The 15,431-nt window shown below is 35.0% G+C and overlaps 1 pseudogene; it reads right to left on the bottom strand.

Annotated features, from left to right (window-relative positions):
• The window catches only part of LOC101677649, a 128,547-nt pseudogene extending 114,321 nt beyond the window's left edge, over positions 1–14,226 (bottom strand).
• Between the last annotated feature and the right edge of the window lie 1,205 nt (positions 14,227–15,431).

Here is a 15,431-nt window from a genome sequence, read left to right as displayed (position 1 = left end):
CAGGTTGAGGGACCAGCCATGAAGAGGTGTAAGAGCACTTGACATGCTTAGGCAGTGAGCATGATGGCTTCTCTGATCCCGCCCTCTGTCATCTTCTCCCAGACGGAAGCCGGGCTAACCTAGGTTGGTAGGCCTCAAACCTCAGTGTCTCTTTGAAATACTATGGGCTTTTCTGGGTCTGGCTTAGCTATCAGAAATGTCTCAAAACACTTATTGGTTTTCAGTTCTCTCTCTACTTTCTGCTGCATAGACCTGGCTGTAGTCCTCAGGTTCCCCTAGGCAGCAACTTCCCTGCTGGGTCCCTTTGCGACTTAGGTAACATCTAGGCATTTGTGACCACCATAGGAACATATATATTTGTTTTCAAAAAGATTATACTCTCAGTGCAGAGTCTCACCTCTTCTATTTTGAATTTTTATTATCTACAGGGACCAATACTACAAAGCATAGCTAGGAATCTTAAAATGTGCGGGAATATCTTGATTTGAACCACATTTTGTTAAAGTGTGAGTAACAGAGGTCCCAGGTTTGCCCCGGAGGTTTATCTATTTCTCAGACTCTTTCACATTAGGAAAGAAATTCTAGCAGAGCCGAAACTTTCAGGTTCTTCTCTCCTATTTTTAGTACATTTTCCATTAACCTAAGGCTAAAGTTCTTGGCTGATGAGAAAACAGTCTTTTTCTGGTTCTTAAGGCTCTCCTTTACTTCATGCAAAATTTGTTTTCAATAAAAGCCCAGCAACGTGGTAGGGTGGCTTCATAGAATTCTCTTGAGTTCATGGAAGTCTACGTCAATTACTTCAACTGTTCTTTAGCATGTTCATTCTATACCACTGGATTTGCACTTACCATTGCTAAAGAGGCCAACTTTACCTCCTAGACTCCCCATCTAGTATCTCCAACTTCTCCTGAACAACATTGACAGCAACCCACCCTCCTTAAAAAATGGCTCCTCTGGACACTCATTTCCCAATTCATTCTTTCTCTTTCCCTCTCCCTCTGTCTCTCACACACACACAAACACAAACATACACACACACACACACACACACACACCCCTCTACACCTTCATACAAACGCAAATATCAACCACATGGATTGACCCCCTGTATAGCATGTTTCCCATTCTATCATAATCATAGAGCAGGATTCTTAATACCTGTTTACTCATACAAAAAAAAAAATTCTACATCACATGGGGGTAAATATATATTCAAGATCCATAGGTGTTCTAGGGGTACACATGAAATAGTTGTATCATAACACATATGTAGCACTTCACCAAAAATTTTATCATTAGATATTTCTGTGTCTAGCCCCAAGGTCCCCTACTTGCCATGCTGTGATTACTGCTCTGTAACACAATAGCTTCCATAGCTTCATAGCTCCCCAGGCCACAGTCCTATACACTTTCCTTCCCTCCTGGCCTCTCTATAGCACGTACCGTCTCTTATTCCTATGTTTTCTTCCTCCAAACACGTATCCTCAAACCCTTTAATAAAACCTATAAGTTTTATTAAACCTATAAGTTTGCAAAAAAAAATCCTCTGGTTACTAGGATTAACTTGACTTAGGAAACACGTAAGGAATTATAAATAGCATATTTCTGTGTTAAAATTATTCTTTTCCAATAACACAAAGGAAAATGAATAAGGTTTTAGTATGCATGCAGATAAACTAATGGGTAAGGTAACAAGAGGTTCAGGCAATTTATATCAGCAAGTCCTTGAAGTGTTGTTTCTCTCTCTCAATTTTTATACTTTCTCCAAATTTCCCCAATTTATTTGGTCATTTCCACCTAGAAGTAGCTTCATAGCATTCAATGGCAACATGCCTAAAACTGAATTTACCTTCTTCACCCAGTCAGCTCTTATGATCAGCTCCCATTTATAACACTTCCATTTTCCTTATTCAGGCTTAAAAGCAGACAATCTTTGGCTCACCTCTATTCTTTATTTTCTATATCTAACCTATCACTGGTTAATTATTCTTCCTAAATGTCTTTCAGTATGAAGTCGTTTCCATTTTCACAGTTTTGGGGTATTCAAAATCCTCGACACTTTCTGCCTATGAATGAGTGTACCACTCCTTAATGCTAGGTCTTCCTGTCCATCATTGATAGATAATTCTTCCTAAAAAAATCACTTTCCTGGATCCCATTTCTCTGTTTAAAAATTTCCAGTGATTCCCCAATGCCTGTCTGTCAAACAAGTAAAAGCAATTAGTATCCTTAATTACTTTCCTATGACTCTGATTCAGACAAGCAAGGAATGGGAGTGGAAGTAGGTTTGGCTTATCATAGGCTCCTTAAGGTATCAATATGTTGTGAGCATAATTAAGTGTCTTCTAGAAGTACTAAGCCCAACAAGAAGAAAAGGGGAAAAAAGGAGTAAGGGAAGGAGAAGGGAGAAGAGAAGAGAAGAAAAGGAAGAGAGGGAGGAAAAATGGAGCACGGGAGGGATAGAGAGGAAACGGATGAGAGGAAGAAACGCAAGTAAGGATAATGCATAATTTCTTTCCAGATTGCTTCCTTGCTTTCAACATCTGGATTTCTCCTTTCATGTAAAGCCAATTTTTAATAAAAAACAAGTTTGTACTAAGTCAAGGGAAAAAAAGTAAAATTCATGAAACTAAAGAAAAAAAACATGATTTGCCTTGATTTTTATGCTTTCCTAGAAGATACTAAACCAAGATAGCTCTCTATTCCAATTTTCCAATTTAGAAAAGGGAAATAGAAAAATATATTTGTGGCTTTCTCTCATAAAAGTCAGAACATCCTATATATTTGAACTTTGCTTGGCTCAGATCTGGTGCTTAACATTTTTCTTCTTTTAAGATTTTTTTTTTTTTTCTGCCACCTTTGCTTATGTGTTGATTAGTATGCCAAAGAGAATTTTGAGGCTGAGAAACAGTAGTCTGTGTTTAAGGTGCTTTACTGGCACAAGATACAGAAAATAAACAACCTGAAAACTGTCAAGCAAGTTTCTCAATCTATGCTTTTATGAGTGAATACAGAGGCGAAACTGAAAGAATGAAATTAATGATCAAAGTATCCTTCAACCAAAAATAATTTTGTTTCAAAGAAGAAATAAGTAATAGCTGCTTCTAATTTTAATACTGAGCTTGATTCTTTAAGTCACCCTGTAGGAAATCCATTGGGAAGTAGACCCTAATGTGAAGGAGTTGAGTTAAGGTCTTTTAATTAAATTTAAAGATTTTTCCACCCATGGGAAAGGGCATAATTAGCTGTTTTCTAAATGCATTTGACCTGAAGATGCTTGAATCAGCAGATAATTAAATGTATTAAAAGAAGCTGAAAATTCTAATTATGAGACTTAGTTGTTGGAGTAGAAGAAATAAAAGAAGTGACTCATTTTTTATTCAACAGAGTTTATACAAATGTAGCAGGGGTAGAGAAACAGGCAATTACCAAATATCTCAGGCCCAAGGCTGCATCTTCACATGGTGACTCTTAGGAGAATTGGGCAGCACAGGGCTTGAGTCTATTTTGTTATTTCCACACAAGATCTTAATCTGAATGCCAAATAAATCACCACTTACAGAGTGAAGAGCTCACAGCAATAGAATGTACCAGCTGGACTGATGCCTGCATCACAGATTAACTCTGATATATTGGGCTTTGCTATGTTGCTGTGATGCTTTCGAGGGCATGTACATCCAAGTCTATAGGCTAACAAGCTGTGCTCAGATGGAGTCCTATTGAATAAGTACTTGGGTCATATGGTGCTTACAAAATTTGAGTAAGACATGGTCTCCATTTAAAGGAAAACAAGTGTTATAAACTCCAAATGGGAGATCATTTTATTATTATGTTACTTAAATATCGATACATGTTAAAGCTCTGAACTTAAATATATATTCTTACACTTACTAAATTGTGTACAACTTAAAAAACAAAACAGTCTATAAAATAAATACAAACAATGAACCAGTAACAGTTAAATTAACAGAATTTAATGTGATGGTTAATACAGTTTTGCTAAAAATGAATCTCCATTCAAAACCCAGATATAGTCACAGACCTGTTCCCCTGAGGCTAATAATACATTATATGTTTATAAAACAATAAAACATTTTTTTAAAAAAACCCAGGTATAGTATTGACTACCATGACACAGATTCTGTTGAGTTTGTTAAGCCAAAATTGCTGTGTTTTTGGTGGTAATTCAATTCTCCATCACTCTTCTTTATTTGAACTAACAAAAAACTTATCCTCCTATTATATTACATGTGGGTATTTGGCTTTCATAGGCATTAATAAATCATTTAAGTATTAAGTCAACCTTTTATCTCTCTTTTTGGTCCTGTATAATTACCATAGTAATATCACTCTGAATAAAATTAAAACAGACATCAATTCAGATGCCAAATACAGTATATATAGAAAGTGTGATTTCATTTCTATGCACTCATTTATTCAACAATTGGTGCTTGCTATGTATTACCTACTACAAATGATGACGATGATGATGATGACAGTGGTGATGATGATGATTAGTATTGCACAATACCTGGTCAAGAAAACAAAAAATCTTAAAATTAGATATTCAGTGATAAATCATATATCCAAAGAGCTATAATTTCAGGCTAAGTTAAAGCCAGCAGAGAAGTGTATGAATATGGCTAAGAAGTTTAAAAGTAGCAAAGCACATCTCATTGGAATGAGAAATATGGCTCAAAATTAGAAATGACTACAACAACAACAACAATGATTATGATGATTTAAAGATTTTTATGTACTTTATACATATGACTGAGTGTCTGTCAGCCACTGGTTAGTCATTATCTTATTTAGTCTTCACAGCAACCTAATGAGATAGTTATTATTTTCATCATTTTATAGATAAGGTAATTGATACCCCAAAACACACAGCTAATTGTGACAGAAATAGGATTTTAACACAGGCAGAATAATTCTAAAATGTGTTCTTATTTCTACATAAAACAGTTGGTATTTGAAGTGGACATTTTTCATTATTAACAAATATGAATTGAGCATATACAACATACTGGATGGACTGGGATGCCAAATGAGGTAGTTCACATAAAATGATGTTTAATAAATTACATACCACATATGTATATAATATAAAAATCATTAGTAGTAAAATATAGTGTCATAAATTTAATAACAGTATGATGGTTAATTATATGTGTCAACTTGACTAGCTTACAAGGTACCTAGATATTTGGTGAAATGACATTCTGAATGTTTCTGTGAGTTGAAGAACATACTAAAAATTTGAAAATCATCCAGTTTACCCATAAAAATATTTGCTAAGTCCCACTGCTGAATTCCACTGTGAAAGTCTGGTTAGCTGGGCCATATTTTCTAGAAGAGAGACTGAAATCTGCTGCCACTGCCTGGTGCTTAGCTTTGTTGCAAAATCCCACTGGTCTGTCTCTAAAGACATTTACCATATTTGAAGTGTCATTGTGCAGAAACCTAAAAAACTTGGTTGAGAATCTCTGAAAGGCAAATCTACATTCCTGAAGGTCTCCAGGACTGAGAAGACCTACAGGAAAGATACTTAATACATATTCCATGAGGGACATGCCTAGAGAAGAGGATGAACAAGAAGCAGTCTGAGTCTTTCTAATCCTGCAACCAAGTTTTGACCCAACTCAGTTTCTTGTTAAATTGACATGATCTTCTGTTCATCCTGTGTGGAATACAGGAAGGGGAAAAACCATCACTGGTGCAATATAACGTCCCCAGATTTTCTAAGGCCCTTTAGTACACAATGTCCAGCACACAATTTTTTAAAAATTGGAAAAACATAGGAAATACAGAAAAAGCAGACAAATAACATCAAAATCATAAACAGATCCACATACACTCTAGCTTTGGAGTTAACACACAAAGACATAAAAATAACTCTGACTCATATGTTCAAAAAAAAAAGGGGACAAGGTACACATAATAAATGAAAAGATCAAGGGGTTCAGCATAAAACTGGCATCTATAGAAATAACTGAATGGATATTATGGAACTTAAAAAATTTAAATATATGTATCTGAATGTAATAACTATATTAGATGGATATACATCTATGTTAAATAGAGCAGATTGGAGGCAGCAGGATTAGTAAAGTGAAATACATTGAATAAGTAAAATAGATGCATGGGAACATGCCAGACACACTTATAGTTGGAGTCCCAGAAGGAAAAAAAGTGAAAGAATAAGGCAGAAACAATATTTGAAGAGACAATGGCTGAATATTTTCTAAACCTGATAAAAGACATCGACCCAAAGAATTCCAATGAGGAAAAACTCAATTCAAAGGAGGAAAAACACAAAGAAAACCATATCTAGGCACATCATAGTAACAATGCAAAATATCAAGGACAAAAAGGAAGTCTAAAGAAGTGACAGGGATTTTTTTTTAAAACATTACTTTTGAAGTAGTAACTGTAAGGATGGTGACTAAGTTCTCGACAGAACTGGTGCACACCAGGAACAATAGAATAAACACTTTCAAGTGCTAAGAGAAAATAACTGCCAACTTAAAATTCTATATCCAATAAAAAGTTTCTTTCAAAAATGAAGGTAAAATAAAGTCATTTTTAGATGAAAATCCAAGGGATTCGATTCTTTCCTTTCCTTTCCTTTCCTTTTCTTTTCTTTTCTTTGCTTTGCTTTCTTTCTCTCTCTCTCTCTCTGCTAGAAGACCCACACTAAAAGAAAATCTAAAAGGAATTCTTTAGGCAAATAAAAATTCATCCCAGTTGAAAACTTGACAAAGCAGAAGAGAAAGAAAAATATTATTGGGCCATTTTGAAGGAATAGTAATTATACAAAATTATAATGTCCTTATCAGTTGAAACACATGTAGAACTAAAATCCTAAACAAAAATTACTTAAGAGAATAAATAGAGCTCAAAGGTCCTGAGGTTCAAACATTATCAGATTTGGGATAAAAGTAATAATTTGTATTAGACTTTAATAAGTCAAGAATGAATTATTATATCTTGGGTATCTACCAATATGATGTAAAACTAGTTTGTCAATAGAAGTGAAAATGCTGTTACCAGCCATTCCATAATTTTAATACGATTTTTAATATAATTGAGGAAATATGAATGTTAACTGGGCCTTAGCTTATCAACTACATATTTAATTGTACCTAAAAAGAGTAAAATTAAAGAAGTCAAGGAAGTCTCAATATATATCATTGGAAATTGTCTCTAAAACTTAAGGTGTAATGAGATTTTATGATGTATTTAACAATCTGGAAACAAAAGCATATCTCATCCTTTCAACATAAAGTCACCTTTCAATACTCAACTTCCATATGCATATTCAAGGATTCATAAAAAAGCAAAGTACTTCTAGTAGTCAGGATCCTAAATGCACAGTGAAAATAATAAACATAAAATTTCATAAAAGGGAGTATGCCATGCTAGAATTATCAGGGAAATCTTCAAGACACAGGTGGAATCTAAAGTAGGTCCTGAAATATGAAAAACATATTCATTTCTTGATAAAAATATACTATGAAGAAGAGAATAGAATGCATCTCCTACAATGGCTAAAAAAGGAAAATGAAATCTAATACTACTAATAAAGATCTAAAAAAAATAATAAAGATCTAAATATGGATATTTACTTCACAGCAATATTAGTTCTTAAGAATGTGGAACTGGACGGGATGAAAGACATGGGACTGAAGGTAACCTTGTTTGGAAAAGAGACCTTCTTAAAGTTTCCTCTTACTTTATACTTTGACACAAGTAGAGGATCCAAGTTGGGAAATCTACATGGATCCTTTCTCCTGAGAAGCAAGAACATAAGAGAACTGAACACCAATTTGTACAGTGATATGATTAAAAGAGTAAAAAAGAAACCGTGCAGAAGCCACCAAGTATCAGATCTATGTCTTCACAAAATGGTTTTTTATTCTTATAAAATTTTGAGAGTTAATAATCTTACTCAACTTAAGAGGTTAAACTAGAATTATTTTAAGCAACGATTATTAACGTTGATGATTAATAAGAAAGTATGCAATTGCACTTGGGGGTCTTTATTTTTTTATAGTCTTGTCCTTAAAACACTATCAGTATTCATTGTAGATTGGCTCATGGTTCTAATATGTTGTTTTAATGTGCAGCTTTTTGATGTATTTATAAAAATTGTAAGTGAGAGGAAGCATGGGTTCTGACACCAGTCTCAGTTAACCATGGCTATAACCATATTCATTCATTTGAACCATGAATTTATTATACAGTTATCACTATGCAACTGCTGATAATTTATCTAGATTACAGACATAGTTTTTGGAGAGAAAAAATGATTATATTTGTTAGCTTGGAAAACCCCAAACTATGAGGAAATATCCACTCTCCTTAACAATACAATGCAAATGCTATGGCTAAATGTGCAGCATGATAATATGAGTAAATCGGTGACTACCCACAGCCCCCATGGCTTATGGGACTGGGGGAAAAAAACCTAGAGGTAGGATGTACATTGCTGAACTGGATCCTCTAGGGAGCATGTAACAACTATAGCATAATTATGCAGTGAGACTTGGGAGTGACAGCGATAGAATAACTAGCGCTTCCATTTTCAACGTTTGGCTATCTTTAAACCTAACTGTCTCTTCTACCAAATGTTTGAGAGTCTCTACAAAAATGTTTAGCATATTTTAAATCCAGCAACTTTACAAAAACTTGATAATTTTAACTCAATTATAAACTTCAGATACCCTTTATAAATCCATGAATACAGTTTTGCTCCTCAAACAAATCCTCTGTGGCTCTGAGTCCCTAATTATATCTGATTTTGTTTTAGATCTCAACTAAATTTTTAAAAAATACTTTCATCATGTTTGAAGTAAAATAATTAATGAAATTTACACAGCAGTAATCTCTGAGGCATTGCTAACCAATCACCAAGGACGGCACACAAAATGTTTCTTAGAAGTTGCATGACAGCACATCATTCTAAATTTGGTTACTCCCAGAGAGTCTAAGGGAACATTATCAAAAGATATGGCTCAATGATTATGTAGCCTCAAGTAACTGAATAATTAAGTTGTGATTTAACCCAATAATATCATTGTCCTGATTTACTATATATTGTGCAGCTTCCCTTTAGACGTGGAAGATTCAAGGTACATGAAACAAATCTGAAGCAGTATTCTCTAAAGCCTACTGTCCCAGGCCTAAAACCCCAATTCCTCCAAAACTCAGTACTTACTCTAATAAGGTAAATCCAATATGCTGGCATTCCCCACTTAAAAAAAAATCCTAAAACTAAAGATCAATATAAATTGCAAGATAGCAAAATTGTAATGCCAAGGTCAAAGTATGATAGTAAGTTATGGATATTTTTAATATCAATATTCTTGGGTTTTTTGTTAGCCTTGCACGTTATTGAACGATTGTTTGTTTTATGGCTACTGTGTTAACCCTAAATGTCCTGAAAAATCCTTAAGAATTGGCACTTAGACCTTAATCAGTGGTACCTGGAATATCAGACAGTGTTACCAGAGAAAGAGGGCTCAAGTATCAGAGGAACCAATGGTGAAACTAAGTTCGTATTGAACCAAAGAGCAACTTCTATAGGGTTTATATGTTGCTCCTATGCAAGACCAGGATTGTCCCTAACGTCTACATAGGAAAGAGTAAAGGACACCCAATTGCCAAGGTTACAGAAACATGCCCAAGAGGATTTAGGCATTTGCAGGAACCAAATCTGTCAGTTCCCCACACTTTCAGCTGATCCCATCTTCACCCCTTAGCCCAATAGGGTGCTCAATCCTTAGGTGAGAGTAGCAAGAAATTGTAACTGCATAACGGAAATGAAACTCTTCACTATGAATAAAAATTCATAGCTTCACCTTCCTCTTGCCTCCAATTAGGAAAAATCCTGGCATTGCCTACTTGGCATTTCCTTCCTCTTATTTTAACCACAGAGGTGAAAGAGTATTATGGAGAATGCTAAGAATGCGAGTGATATAAAAAGAGCTTTTGGAGAGGTTGAACGGTTTGAAAGACATAGAAGGAATGGGGTGTGGAGATATGGAGTCCTGGGGATGAAGGATTGGCAAGAGAGGAAGCAAGAAATTATACTGGAACTGTATGAAATTACTTTTCACTGTGTTTCCTTAAATGTGGCACATCACCAGGACTGGAATTTTCAGGCATATCCCACAGCATTAACAAAACAATGGGCCACAAAGACTCAGAGCCTGAATGTACCCCTGACCAACAACCACAGGACTGGGTAGAGCCTATTAGTACAACAGAAAAGAAATAGGTTGGCTGGATAATAGAACAAATATAACCGAAGAAAAATTCAAGATGATGACCAGTATTCAGAAATTGTTCAGGCTTTTATTTGGAGTGAGACAGTAATTATGCAAAATTTCTATACATTTTCCCCTTTTATATATCACTGAAATCATGGTGTACCTTAAAATGAATACATAGTTTAATGTAGTTTTTTTGTTGCAAAGCTCTTATTAAATCAATGGTGAATCATAATCTACTGTAAACTCCATGAATATAAGAGAACTATTTTGTATCATTATCATTATCATTATTATTAACTCTTTATCCAGAACAAACTATTGTGCACTACTGTGCACAAAGCTGTAATGTAATAAATGCTCAATAAATGTTTATTGAATGATCACAAGTGTCTCAAAGTTGAAGAAAGTGATCAAATAGAAAATAACAGCTGTGGAAATTTTTCATTTTAATGTGTGCCACATGGGGTAAACCTGTTATAAATGTTACTGCATTTAATCCTCTAAGTACCTCTGCATTATAGATATTTTTATGTTAATTTCACATGTGAGGGAACTGCATCTCAGAGAGGTTAAGAAACTTGGCTAAAATTCCAAATTCAGAAAGAGATGGAGCTGCCTTCAAACCCATGTCTAGGGACTCCAAATACAAAGTCTTAACATTTTACTATTTTTTTTTTATTTTAAAGATTTTATTTATTTATTTGACAGAGATCACGAGAAGGCAGATCACATTTTACTATTTTGATTCAAGAGAAAAATTTGGTAGACATGTTGAATGAAAATTTGAAGGAGGAAAGAAACAGAAGCAGAATCTAAGAACAGGATGAGTAGAAGGATTATGGTTGTAGTCAGAAAGCAATAAGGAAAGATAAAGGATCACATGAGGGGCTGTCCTGGCCCTGAGTTAAATAACCAGAAAAAATAGGGCCCTGACTACTAAGAAAACCAACACTGTAAACAGCATTCTTCAACCATACAATACTCCATTCTAGATTCCTCATGAGGAAAGCAGAATACCACTATTCCAAATTTCAAATCCATGTAATCCACCTACTTGAATTTATTATATAATTTAAGGTACTAATTTTCCAAGGAGTGATTTTTTATCTAATGATCAAAATAAGTTTCCAAAAGTCCTTAACATATTCCAAAGGAGTAATTTGTTATATTGAAGGAAAGCAGACCTTCCTTCTAAATCAGTGTGACTTACAGATGTATGTATATACTTTGAATTTACATTACATGAGCTAAAAGTGTCATGTTGCAGCTTACAGGTGTTATTTGCATAAAGGGAATTGATGCCAACCAAATCCTATTAATGTATAAAATAAGCACAGAATAACAAAGAGGACAATGGGCCATAATCAATAGCCCCCTCACCAATTGCAAATAAGCACCAACTAAAATGGTAAGAAATTATATCAGTTTCTGTCTGCACACTGTTCTGTTCTGCAATTTCATCCATTCCACGGGACCTCTCCTTAAAAACTAGGAGCCTCTTTCTCCTGGCTACAATGGATCCTAGGGTTGATAACAAATTGTAGCTGTCCACTAGCTTATTATATCTTCTCAATGACCAAAAGCAAACCCATATTTGTGTAAATGTGCCTTTTCCTTGATAGAAGTTGAAATTGATTACACATAGTTAATCATACCATAGTGTTACCTCTACAGTCAGAAACTGTCATTAAGTCTCTCCTTAACCCACTCCAAACTCAATAATCCCAGTGGGTCCAGTGTTTTCCAATCAACCCTCTAATCATTTTCACTTTTATTCTCATTTCCTCTGGACCCTATCCAAATTCTCTATATCCCAGATCAATAACAGGATTAAAATTAATCTCACCACAATAGTAGTTAAGACTAAAGCCCCATGACCTATATTGGGAGAATCACTTCATATTTCCAATGCTTGCCTTTTAGAGCTTGATGTGTAATGTGTTATTAACTTTGTTACTTCATAATCTAGGCCTTATTCAGCTATGTTTATAGACTCTAACTGAACCACATCAACTCATATTCAAGTTCTGCTTTCCACCCCTGACAGTGTTCTGGATATTTTTTCCTGAGTGAATGATACTGAAAATGTCAATTAAAATACTAAGCTTAATTATGTATCCAAAATTTAATAATGCTTTAATTTTTTAATTAATTTCTATAGGATCCACATTAAAGCTTGTTTATATATACCTCATATATACAAATGTAAAATATTACAATCCTTTAACAAAGAATTTCTAAGAGTGGCCGATCATAGAATCATAGACTCTTAGAGGCAGAAGAACATTATGCCAAATTCTATTCCTTCAGAGACACCAGACTACTTACCTTGATTTTCAGAAAATTCTGCAGTCTTGTAGTATACATGCCATCTCACCTTCAAGAATGAATTCTAATGAACTTGACAAGATTCTATAATAAGGAAATAATAAAAAAATGCAGTCAAAGATTATTCAAAGATGCATCAAAGACATTCATCATGGAATTGATGACAAAAGAAATAATTATGAATTATACATTATAATTATATAATTACAAGTTCCCTAAATAAAATTGCCAACACTAAGAATATGATTAAATGTTTTTAATAGAATCAGCCATTTCTAACTTAATTAAAAGAGGGAAATAAATCCACCATATATAATTTTAGTGTAGCATTTTTTGCAATGAGTTTGTTGCCAGAACGCACGTATCATGAAAACTACTGCTAAATCTAAACCAAAATAGGGAAAGAAAAGACTCATTAACATCAACATCATTAGACATGTAGATCCAGGCAAGTCGACCACTGTGGCCATCTGATTTACAAACGTGGGGACACTGACAAAAAGAAACATTGAAAAATTTGAGAAGGAGGCTGCTGATGTGGGAGAGGCCTCCTTCCACTATCCCTGGGTCTCGGATAAACTGAAAGCTGAATGTGAGCCTGGGATCACCACTAATAACTCCGTGTGGAAATTTGAGACCAGTATTATGTTTCTCTCATGGATGCTCCAGGATACAGGTACTTCATCAAAAACACAATTCTAGGCACATCTCAGGCTGTGCCTAAAATTTTCTGCCCTGATTGTTCTGGCTGGTGTTGGTGAATTTGAAGCAGGTATATCCAAAAACAAACCTATAAGCATCCCTTTCTGGCTTACACACTAGCTGTGAAAGAACTAATTGTTGTCATTAACAAACTGGATTCCATGGAGCCACCCTTCAGCCAGAGATAAGGAAGAAATCATGAAGGAAGTCAGCACCCACATTAAGAAAACTGGCTGCAACCCAGACACAGTAGCATTTGTGCCAGTTTCTGGTTGGTATGGTGACATCATGCTGGAGCCAAGTATAAATATACTTTGGTTCAGGGGATGGAAAATCACCAGTAAAGATGGCAATGCCAGTGGGACAATACTGATTAAAACTCTGGATTGCATTGTGCCACCAGTTCATCGAACTGACGAGCCTTGGGTTTGAGGATGTCTACAAAATTGGTGGTGTTGGTACCGTCTCTGTGAGACTATGTTCTCAAACATGGCATTGTGGTCATTTTTGTTACCATCAATGTTACAACTGAGGAAAAATCTGTTGAAATGCACGATGAAGTTTGAGGGAAGCTCTTCCTCGGGACAGTGTGGTCTTCAGTGTCAAGAATGTGTTTGTTAAAAATACTCATCATTGCTGTTGGATGGTGATAACAAAAATAACCCACCAATGGAAGCAGCTGGCTTCATTGGTCAGGTGTTTACCCTGAACCATCCAGGTCCAATAAGTACTGACTATGAACCTGTTCTGGATTGTCACAGCTCACACTGCTTGTGAGTTTGTGGAGCTGAAGGAGAAGATGGATCCCCGTGCAGTAAGAAGCTGAAAGATAGCCTTGTATTTTTGAAATCTGGTGATGCTGTCGTGGTTGATATGCTTCTTGGAAAGCTTCTCTGACTTTCCTCCTCTGGCTCATTTGGCCGTCTGTTATTTCAAATGGACCATTGCTGTGGGTGTCATCAAATCAGTGGACAGGGAGGTTGCTGGAGCTGGTAAGGTCATCAAGTCTTCCCATAAAACTCAGTAGGCTAAATGAATATTATCTCTAATAACTGCCACCCCAGTCTTAACCAGTGGTGGAAGGTCTAGAACAGCTTGTCTCAATTGGCCAATTAAATTTAATGGTAAAGTCTGGTTAAAGATAAAGCTGTAATGTAAAAACTTCAGAGGGAAAAGAGGATGTTTTATCTACCGTTTTTTTTCCCTGTGGCAATGTTAAGTTACTAGTTTTAAAAATAAGTTCTTTTTAATGGAAACAGTTTGACCAAAAATCTGTCACAGAATTTTGAAACCTATTAAAGTTTAATGAGAAAAAAATTCAGTGTAAAAACAAAATACAAAACTATATATATAAGATCATCCCCCCAAGTATTATGCTGAGTGAAATAAGTCAATCAGAGAAAGACAGTTATCATGTGATCTCCCTGGTATGAGGAATTTGAGAGGCAATGTTGCAGGGTTGGGGGGTGGTTGGCGAGTAGGGAAGATAAAAATGAAACAAGATGGGATCGGGAGGGAGACAAACCATAAGAGACTCTTAATCTCAGAAAACAAATAGAGGGTTGCGGAGGTAAGGGGGTGGGTAGGGAGAGGAGGGTTTGGTTATGGACATCGGGGAGGGTATGTGCTATAATGAGTGCTGTGAAGTGTGAAAACCTGGCGATTCACAGACCTGTACCCCTGGGGCTAATAATACATTATATGTTAATAAAAAAATAAAATTTTTTTTAAAAAAGAATAAATGTTTAGAGCTGAAGGAAAAAAAAAATCATCCCCCAAATCAAAAGAAAAGGAAGGTAGTTAGATACCTGAATAAATATATACACATATAGAAATATAGAAAAAATGGCTGAAGGTAATCAATAGCAGTAATTGTCTCGTGATAATTTTAGTGATTTGGGGTTTTATTTTTCCCTAAAATTTCCCGTTTTCCCACTGTATGTGTGTGGTCTTTTTTATTTTTTATTTTATATATATATATATACGTATATATATATATATATATACATATATATATATAATTTGAGTACAATTGACAAACAATGTTACATAAGTTCCAGGTGTATAATTTAGTAATTTGACAAGTAAATACATTATGCTATGTTCACCACAAGTGTAGCT

The sequence above is a fragment of the Mustela putorius genome, unplaced genomic scaffold (genome assembly GCF_011764305.1).
Source record: "Mustela putorius furo isolate JIRA1106 unplaced genomic scaffold, ASM1176430v1.1 tig00003898_pilon_pilon_pilon, whole genome shotgun sequence".
In the NCBI taxonomy this organism is placed as follows: domain Eukaryota; kingdom Metazoa; phylum Chordata; class Mammalia; order Carnivora; family Mustelidae; genus Mustela; species Mustela putorius.
The sequence above is the reverse complement of the archived record's forward strand: the minus strand, read 5'-3'. Positions and strand labels throughout refer to the sequence as shown.